The sequence below is a fragment of the Hipposideros armiger genome, unplaced genomic scaffold, assembly GCF_001890085.2.
Source record: "Hipposideros armiger isolate ML-2016 unplaced genomic scaffold, ASM189008v1 scaffold_46, whole genome shotgun sequence".
In the NCBI taxonomy this organism is placed as follows: Eukaryota; Metazoa; Chordata; class Mammalia; order Chiroptera; family Hipposideridae; genus Hipposideros; species Hipposideros armiger.
The window spans coordinates 5,141,345-5,149,969 of record NW_017731396.1 but is presented as its reverse complement, the minus strand read 5'-3'; positions in this window follow the sequence as shown (position 1 = coordinate 5,149,969).

Sequence of the window (8,625 nt, the reverse complement as noted above, 5' to 3'; positions counted from 1 at the left end):
GGGGCTCACATGTGCCTGCAGGAGCACTGACCTTGTTACAGGTGTTTAAATTATTACTTATCATGATAAATATGCTGGTGGGCAGTTTCCTTGCACAGGCATACCAATGGCACTCACCCTACTGGTGGGTAGGGAAAGGAAATGAGTGTCCAAAGCTATTATCAAGACCACACTGTAAAGCAACGCAGGTAGCGCCTGCAAGACAATTGCAGGTGGACTTCAGGGTCAAGGGAAGGTGCATCAGCAGCCTGAAACCCACTAGGATTACGGATTCTATCTGTGGTTTGTGCAGCCCTGGTTAAAAGTTGCCCATTGGCTGAAAAAGTGGCGGGTCTCTAGCCAGACAGGAAACTTCAGTGTTGCATAAGCTGCCCAAGGGAGGTTAAGACAGGAGATAAGTGAGGAAGGCCCTCAGGGGTTCTAGGTGGGTGATCCCTCCTCAAAACAGACCATGAGGCTTTTGTGTGTGTCTAGCACTATTTTGCATATACCAAAGTCTACGTAAAGTGTATCTGGCGTAAAGAATAATAAATGAATGTCCGTGTACCCACCACCACTTTAAGAACGATATCAGCAATGCTGTTAAGTTCCCTTGTATTTTCTTCTCTGGCCCTATAGGATGACTCCTGTCCTAAATTTTGTTTTTATTATTGCCTTGCTTTACATTATGGTTTTACAATATATTTTATATAAATGGCACTGTACTGTTTGTAGCCTGTTGCTACTGTTCTTTGCTTAACTTGATGTTTGTGAGCTCCATCCCTATAGCTGTAGATGGTTCGTTTTCAGTGCTGTATAGTATTCCATTGTGTGAATGTCACACATTTTCCTGGAAGTATACCTTCGGGTTGTTCCCTGGTTCTTTTTTCTTGTTAATACCAACAGTGCTACTATGGACTTTGTTGCAAATGTCTCCTGAGCGCAGGTGTGGCTTTGAGGGTACCTCCTAGGGCTCGCTGTTGTGAACAGCCCCCTCCCCTGCCTTCTTTAGAGCTGACTTCACAGTCACCTGGTGGAAGCAGGAATTGAGCAAGGAGCACATTTAAGGAGACGGAAGGGAGAACACAGTATGATTTTTAAACAGTCATTGCTAGGAGGGCATTTATCAGGGTGCCCAAACGAGGGGAGTATGGAGGAGGGGGATTAAAGAAAACAAAAAACAACCATAGGAGGCAGGGAAGCAAGAAGGAGGCACCCTCAGAGGAGCTAATGAAGGTGGGGCAGGTGGGGCTCTGGACCAGCAATAGAAAAATCTGAGGCTTTATTATTTGCCAGGTCTAACTTGTTTAATCCTGTCAACAAGGTCATGAATGGATTCCAATGGATCATCTCCACTTCTCAAAGCACAGAGAGGCTAGCTGACTTGCCTAAGTGCCCAGCTAATGAATGGAGGCCCCAGGGACCAACCCAGACAGCCTGGCTCCCAGCCCTCACCACCCAACCACTGAGCATCCTGCATCTTCACAGTGAACTTCACCTCCGCCTTGGATTTGGGTGAGAGGCACAACACTAAACTTAGTCCCAGGAGCCTTCCCTTCATTTGTATATTTAGGCCATGACTATAACCACACACAGAATTTAACTGTAGCAGTTTTGGATTTAAGAAATCTGACTCAAGAAGCCTTCATATCTGCCAGATAATGTCTTCTCTCTAGAACAAGTTTGTAGCTGGGAGGAGAAAACAGCTTGCAGAGTCAGAGCAGCAGTTACATTGTATCGCAATTCAAGTTCCAATTACAAAATGTCCCCAACTCCACATCTGTGATGGCATTTTTCTGGCATTTCCTAAAGAAAAGGGTAGAAACTCTCTCTGATTTTCCATAAACCCCTCATAGTTCCCTTGAAGTGAAGTCCTTGGACCTCCTGCATCTAAATCCTTGACTAATCTTATTTTTTCTTTGTTTCCTGATGGAGAAAGCTGAAGAGAGAATGGATTTCAGCCCAGCATTTGTCAGAGCCTGTCAGAATATTCCTGTGGCTAGACGAGCAGTACAGACTGGGTAGATTTATAACTGGCTGAGTGGGTCTCTTATGGGGCTGGTCTCAGACTGGCAGATGAGGGTAGTGAGGACATGCTGCTAAAAATTCAGATCTCAGAGCTGGGTGGACAGCTGTGCTAGTGCATAGCTGACTCAGCACTTGTACCAGACAGGCCACACAAGGTGCCAAGCTGATAAAGTGCCCCCCTTTGAGTGCCTCCACATCCACAGCCCTGTGGAAGGATTTCTCAGGCAGGACAGGCCTTTACCACCTGAACACAGCTGACAGGACCCAGGATCAGCACCAAAGGGGGCCAATGAGATGGCCTGGTCGGAGCGCTCTGCCCAGTTAGAGCATGTCACTATGGGCGACTGGCCAACTAATTGGACCCTCTTCCTTGGGAAGTTTGGATTCACGATCTACAAAGAGAATGATCTAAGGGTAGAAAACTGCAGATGGAGAGAGGCATGGAGCAGGCTGTAAGCAGAAACTATGATGCTGGAAAGCCCATGATGAAACAGACTCCAAGAGGTGGGGGGAGAAGTACAGCATCCGTTGGTTGACTGTATAGGAAGAGGTAGGTGAGGGCTCAGCAGAGCTGCTGTTGGAGACCGAGCTGCCATATCCTGAGCTGCAGTGACATTTTCGTTCTCAGGAGGCCTGGCTGTCCAGCTGCTCTAATTCCTGCCCTCCCTACCCTCCTAGGATCCCTCCAGGAAGCCCCAGGAGCTGAGGAGCCCATGTGACTCTTATGCTCTGCAATGTGAAACAACCCAATGAACTCAGCTCGACAGTTGGAAGGAAGACCCAAATCTGACTCAGTGAAAAGAGAAAGACAGAGTCCACAAATGAGAAAGAAGTGATTTAAATTTGTCACTACAATGCCTGTTTATTGAGCCCCTGCTATGTGCCAGGCAGTCGATGTGGCAAGGAAAACAAACAAACAAAAGCCAAAAAAAGCCTTAACCTCAAGAAAACTACCTTCTAATGAAGTGGGAGGAAGAAGGCCGACAGTACTTAAAAATGCATCAGTATACACGTGGCTCGTGTCAGAGAGGACACTTCAACAGAGACCTGAGGAAACGAGTCACTGGGAAGAGCCTTCCAATCAGAGGGAACCTTATGTCTGAGGAACTGAAAGAGGCCAGTGTGCCTGAGTTGGGGAGCTGGAGACAGTGCAGGACCTGATGCCATGGCAGATGGGGCAGGCATCTGGTGGGCAATGCGAGGGGCTGTGGGTTTTACTTGAGTGAGAGGAGGTTATGGTGAGTTTTGTGCAAAGGAATGACACGCTGATGTCTGTTATTGAAGGGTCACTCCAAGTTGGTCCGAAGGCTGTGGGTTATCGTTAAGCTGAAGGGTCACTCCAGCTGTTGTTGAAGAAATACTAGAGAGCGCGTTTCAGTTACCTGGTGCTACATAACAAGACACCCCCAAACTTAGTGGCTTAAAATGACAGCCATTTTCTTTGCTCTTGATTCTGTGGGTTGAATGGGACTCAGCTGGCAGTTCTTCCATTGATCTCACTTGGAATCTCTCGTGTGGTGCTTTCAGATAGGAGCTGGCACATCCAAGATAGCCTCTGCTTTCGTTCCCTGTGGCTGTTGTAACCAATTCCCACAAGCTGGGTGGCTTAAAATCACAGAAACATATTCTCTCACAGTTCTGGAGGCCGGAAGTCTAGCATCAAGGGGTGGGCAGGGGCGGTTCCTTGTGGAGGCTCTGAGGGAGGATCTGTTCTTACGTTTCTCCATCTTCCAGTGGCTGCTGGCAGTGCTTGGCTTGTGGATGTAACGCTCCCGTCTGACTGTCGTCACCTGGCGGTCTCCCTGTGTGTCTCTGTGTCTCTGTGTCCACATTTCTCTGTCCCTCTTTGTATAAGATATCCTTTCGCCTAGATTTGGTTTTTAAAATTTGCATAAAGTTTTTTAAACTAAAAAACAGAACAGCACTCGCCTCACCCTAATTCCCTGCTGGCGGTGATGTGGCAGCTAGTACTTAAGAGGCATTGATACAAGAATCCTGTCTCACAAGAAGACCAGGCTCTGAGAACGGTGCTCAGTTCTGAGTAACAAGCCCACTTAGGACCCCTCTAGGGAGGCAGGACCATGTGCCTCTCCCCACCTCCCCCAGGAGGAGAGCAGACTTCCAGGGACTTGAGAGCTGAATTCAAGTTATTGAAGGATTATTATGCAGCAAAGGGAATAGATTTAATCTCTGTGGCTCCAGAAAAGAGGACAATGACTACAGAGAGAAGGTTGCAGGGAAGCCTTGAGCAGCTCAATGTAAGAGAAAAATTGAAGAAACCATTTTCAAAATGACATGAGGTTCCCGCCACTGGGAGCTGTTGAGGAAGACTCCAGGGCCTGTTGCTCCTTCTGTTTAAAGGGTTTCACAGTGTGTATATATGTTTAAGGCAAATGAAAAGTAGTTGCCTTTCAATCCTCTTGAGATTTTCAGAACATCTTTATAAAATCATTTGTGAAACCTTGGGATTCAAAAAAGAAAACAAAAACCCCACGGTTGAGAATGAACATCCTGGACCCCTGCCTCTTATTTCATTCATCACAAATAGATTTTTGGGCCCCAAAAAGACAAAGATGCTTCTGTTACTTTCCAGTTAAAGTCTGCCCCATTTGGACACTATCCCAGGCCTTGATAATGTGGTGGTTATGCACAGATTCCTGGCAGGAGACAGACCATTCCTGGCTGGTGCCAAGGTCCCTCTCTTGGTCCCATCCTAATGGTGTCCTTGGGTTCACTCTAGACAGAAGCTTTTATGCTTATTGCCAGCCGACATATACCAGCTCCCCAGACAGGAGCTTACATCTTGGCAGTGCTTCTACTATGAGTTTAATTTATTCTCATTCGTCAAAAGAATCGATACACCTTGTCCCATTTACTGTGAAGCACAGTTTCTTAATCTGGGCGGGAGTCCCATGAATGAGCTTTTAGAGGTCCGAGGAATGCCCTAAACTGTATGGAAATGTGTCTGTGCACATTTTCTGTGGCGAGGGAATTCTACTTTAAATTCCTGCAGGGCTCTGTGATGCCAACTGATTAAGAACTTTTGCTCCAGAGAGTGCCCTGAATAATTTTGTCTTTGTTCATCTGTAGCACTGGATGAAATGAATTCACTTTTCTGTAAATTCTGTAACATGTTGCTTATTTTCTGACCTCAGATCATCATAGCTTTCCATGTTAAGCTCAGAGACTCTGTAACATGAACTGCAAAACTCTCAGCAGAAGGAACCCGTTTATTTTCTCTCCTCTTTTCCCAGTTTCTCAGGAGATGTCCTGGAAACAGGAGTCCAGAGGCTACTCACGTGGTCGTCCAGACTCCCAGACCTTTCCTGTGAAGACCCCTCGGGGCAGTGCCAGGCAAGTGCTCATCTCACATGTGTTGAGTATAGGGTACACGTAGGGTACTTGGGTACATCAAAGTCTTCGACTCCAGCATTTTATTCCTCAGAAAAACTAAGTCGGGAGCCTAGCTCAGCATCGTATGGAGGGAAGCAGAGTGGGGGACCCCTCTTTTTTTTTTCTCTTTTTAAAAATTTTATTTATTTTTTAACTAAAAAGTATTTATTTTCTTTCTTTTTCTTTCTTTTTTAAAGATTATATTGGGGAATTGGGGAAGGGGAACAGTGTTGGGGAATTGGGGAAGTAGAACAGCCAAGTTGTTGTCCTTCAATCTCAGTTGTGGAGGGCACAGCTAGCTCAGCTCTAAGTCCAGTCGCCATCCAGCCTCCCATCAGCAGCTCGTGGCTGCTCAGCTCAAGGTGCCTGTTCCATCTTAGTTGCTGGTGGGCATAGCCCACCATCCCATGTGGGAGTTGAATTGGAAACCTTGTTGCTAAGAGCGTATACTCTAACTGAGCCATCCAGTCTCCCATTGGCAGCTCAGCGGCAGCTCAGCTCAGGCTCAGCTCACTAGCCCTTGTGGGAAATGAATCGGCGACACTGTTGCTCAGAGCTAGCGCTCTTAACCAACTGAGCCACTCGGCCAGCCCTAAAGTATTTGTTAATTAAGCTATGCACATTGTTTTTGTAAAGACATAATGCTCTTACACACTTGATAGACTATACTATAGTGTAAACATAAGTCTCAATGTGGCCTCTTTTCTATATCCTTAGTTATAGAGGTCCTGTTCAGCTAGTCTTCAGATGATTCTCGAGGCTGATTATCCTATAATTTAATTGTAATTTTAATGTGATCCTGGGGGGCGGCAGGCATAGTGTTTACCTGTTCTGCCATCTTGATCCTTCCTCAAGGGGTTTCCCCACTTCAGCAGGCAGCATTAACTCCTGCCAGCTTAATGTGGAGCAATGCCTTGGGCCAGAATCTATAACTATGCCAGAAGATAATCAAAAAGAAAAAGAAAAAAACATTCATTTCCAGCCATATTGGTAGTTTTTACCTTTCAGAGAAAGGTATCCTTTTTGAGTTTGGGGTTCTTGCCCAATAAAAAAGTGCATATTCATGTGTAGATTCACATAGAGTTTGGGGTGTTCTTAGACATAAGTAGGGAAGAAATCATCCCCTCCTTGTTTGCTTTACACATGAGCTATTCAGAAAAGCTCTGTGTATAATAACATTTATTAAATACCTTCCACCCACCAGCTCAGGGCTGGGGATCCCAAGATGAGTCAGATACAGTTCCTGCCTTCAGTTTACCTGGGCTGGCTGAGTGCAGAAGCATACACAGCTATGATGCAAAATTAAATGTTGAAGGGTCCATGCGCCTTTACTGTATGTCTGGTTTCTACAAGGCCTGTGCTAGCCTTTCCTTAGCTGGAAGCACAGAACCCTTTGAACCAGCCTTGGCCAATGACATGGTTTTCCTTCTGGGAACCAGCTGATGCTCGTTGCTAGGAGATGAACCCCTGAGACTGGGGCCCCGGTGCTGGCCCACCTGGGATGCACCTTATGACTTGCCATACATCAGGCTCTCTGTTAGATGGGCGAGAAACACCTGTCCTGCCTAACTCAGAAGGTTGTCACAAAAAAGAAACTGTTGAAAGCTGGCTCCCCAAATATCACCAGCACAATCTGTTGCTAAAACAAAGCTGAGTTTATTGCACAGTAAGTGGGGCACCACTTCGCAGTTTTAGCAGGGTGTCTGAGGGGACAAGGTAAGGCCAGAGTTTACTGAGAACTGGAAGTGTGGTATAAGGCGGGTCTTTCAATGTGAAGATTTGATTAGGATTGGGTAAGAAGCATGATCAACAGTCCAGGGTTGGTAGGAAGAGCAAGACGAGGATTTTAAAATTAGCCAGGAATTCAAGGGATTAGAGAATTTTGGGGCACAAGCTGTGTGTTGGTGCTTTCCATTGACGAGTTGATGGGTCTTTAAGGAAGTTATTGTGATGAACAAACCCTGTTCCTGGGCAGGAGATGCTGTGCAGCAAAAGGATATGTAAGGGAGACAAGGGAGGGGCAAAGTCCGCTTCATGCAGCGCCCGGCGGAGGGTTTCCATTCTCAAAACCAAAGCGTGGCCTGGAAAGCCTACAGCTCCGTACAAGTCAGGGGACTGGGGATGCTAATGAATATGTCTTTAGCTTCCTGAAAGTAGTGAGCCAGGTGTGGAATGAGATGACCTCAGTTTTGTACAACCCGGAAATACGGTGCCTGGAGATATGAACTACCAGGAGCCTGAGACTCGAGGATGAGGAAGTGCGTCATCTCCAACCCCTGTGCTCCAGTCACCCCTCATGCCTTTTGGTAGGGTCAGGGGACAAGTGTGTGTAGGGGTCTACAACAACCCATGTTTCTGTTTGAGGGGTTCCTTCTTCCTGGGGTACAGACTCTCTTCTTCTTTGGTTGGCTGAACAAAACAACAAAACAAAGCCCCTTATAATGTTTTACACCATGCCCATATAGAGGATGCTAGAAACCAACAGCCTCTGCCTTATTGTTTTGTCTTCATGCGGCATCTGACCCCTGAGACTGTGGACTGGCATTCTCCACTCCGGGCTATCACACTGTACAGTTGGCTGTCTCCCCCATCAGACTGGGAAGCCCAGGCTGAGTCTCCTCACATCCACTGCTGTGTCCACATGCCCAACCCCAAGGCAGGCGCTTAATGCATTTTTGTTGGATGGATGAACTGCTTCTCCATAGGAGATGTGGGGTTGGGTCTTCTGCATCTTCACACCCACTGTCCGAGTCCCAATTCCTCTCATTGTCCTAATTTGTCAATGCTGAGATTTGGCACTGATATTCTTCAGGAATGCACCTGCACCCATGAGATTCTGAAGGAGAAATGGACCCAGTTTTTGCAAATCTACCTTCCCTGTGGGGACTGGCTATAGGGATCACAGAAGACACCACGTCTTCCTGCGACTCCAGCAGGAGCCCACTGGGCTCCACCAGCCACAATCTCTCCCAGTGTCCTGGGACCAACAGCACAAATGCTGTTAGAAACTCAGTAAGCTGCCCGAGTCAGCATGAGGCAGGCATCCGTGATATGCAGGCTTTGGTGCCAATCTGCTGTTTGGATGATGTTTTCCTCCTGTCAGCAGTTATCAGAGCACTCACACTCCAAATACCATGTGAAGTGGAGTGAGCTTAAAAAGTCAGCCTCGGGCAGAGCTCAGTATCTTCTTGCCTGAGATGAAGGGGGTGGGGGCGTACTGATTTC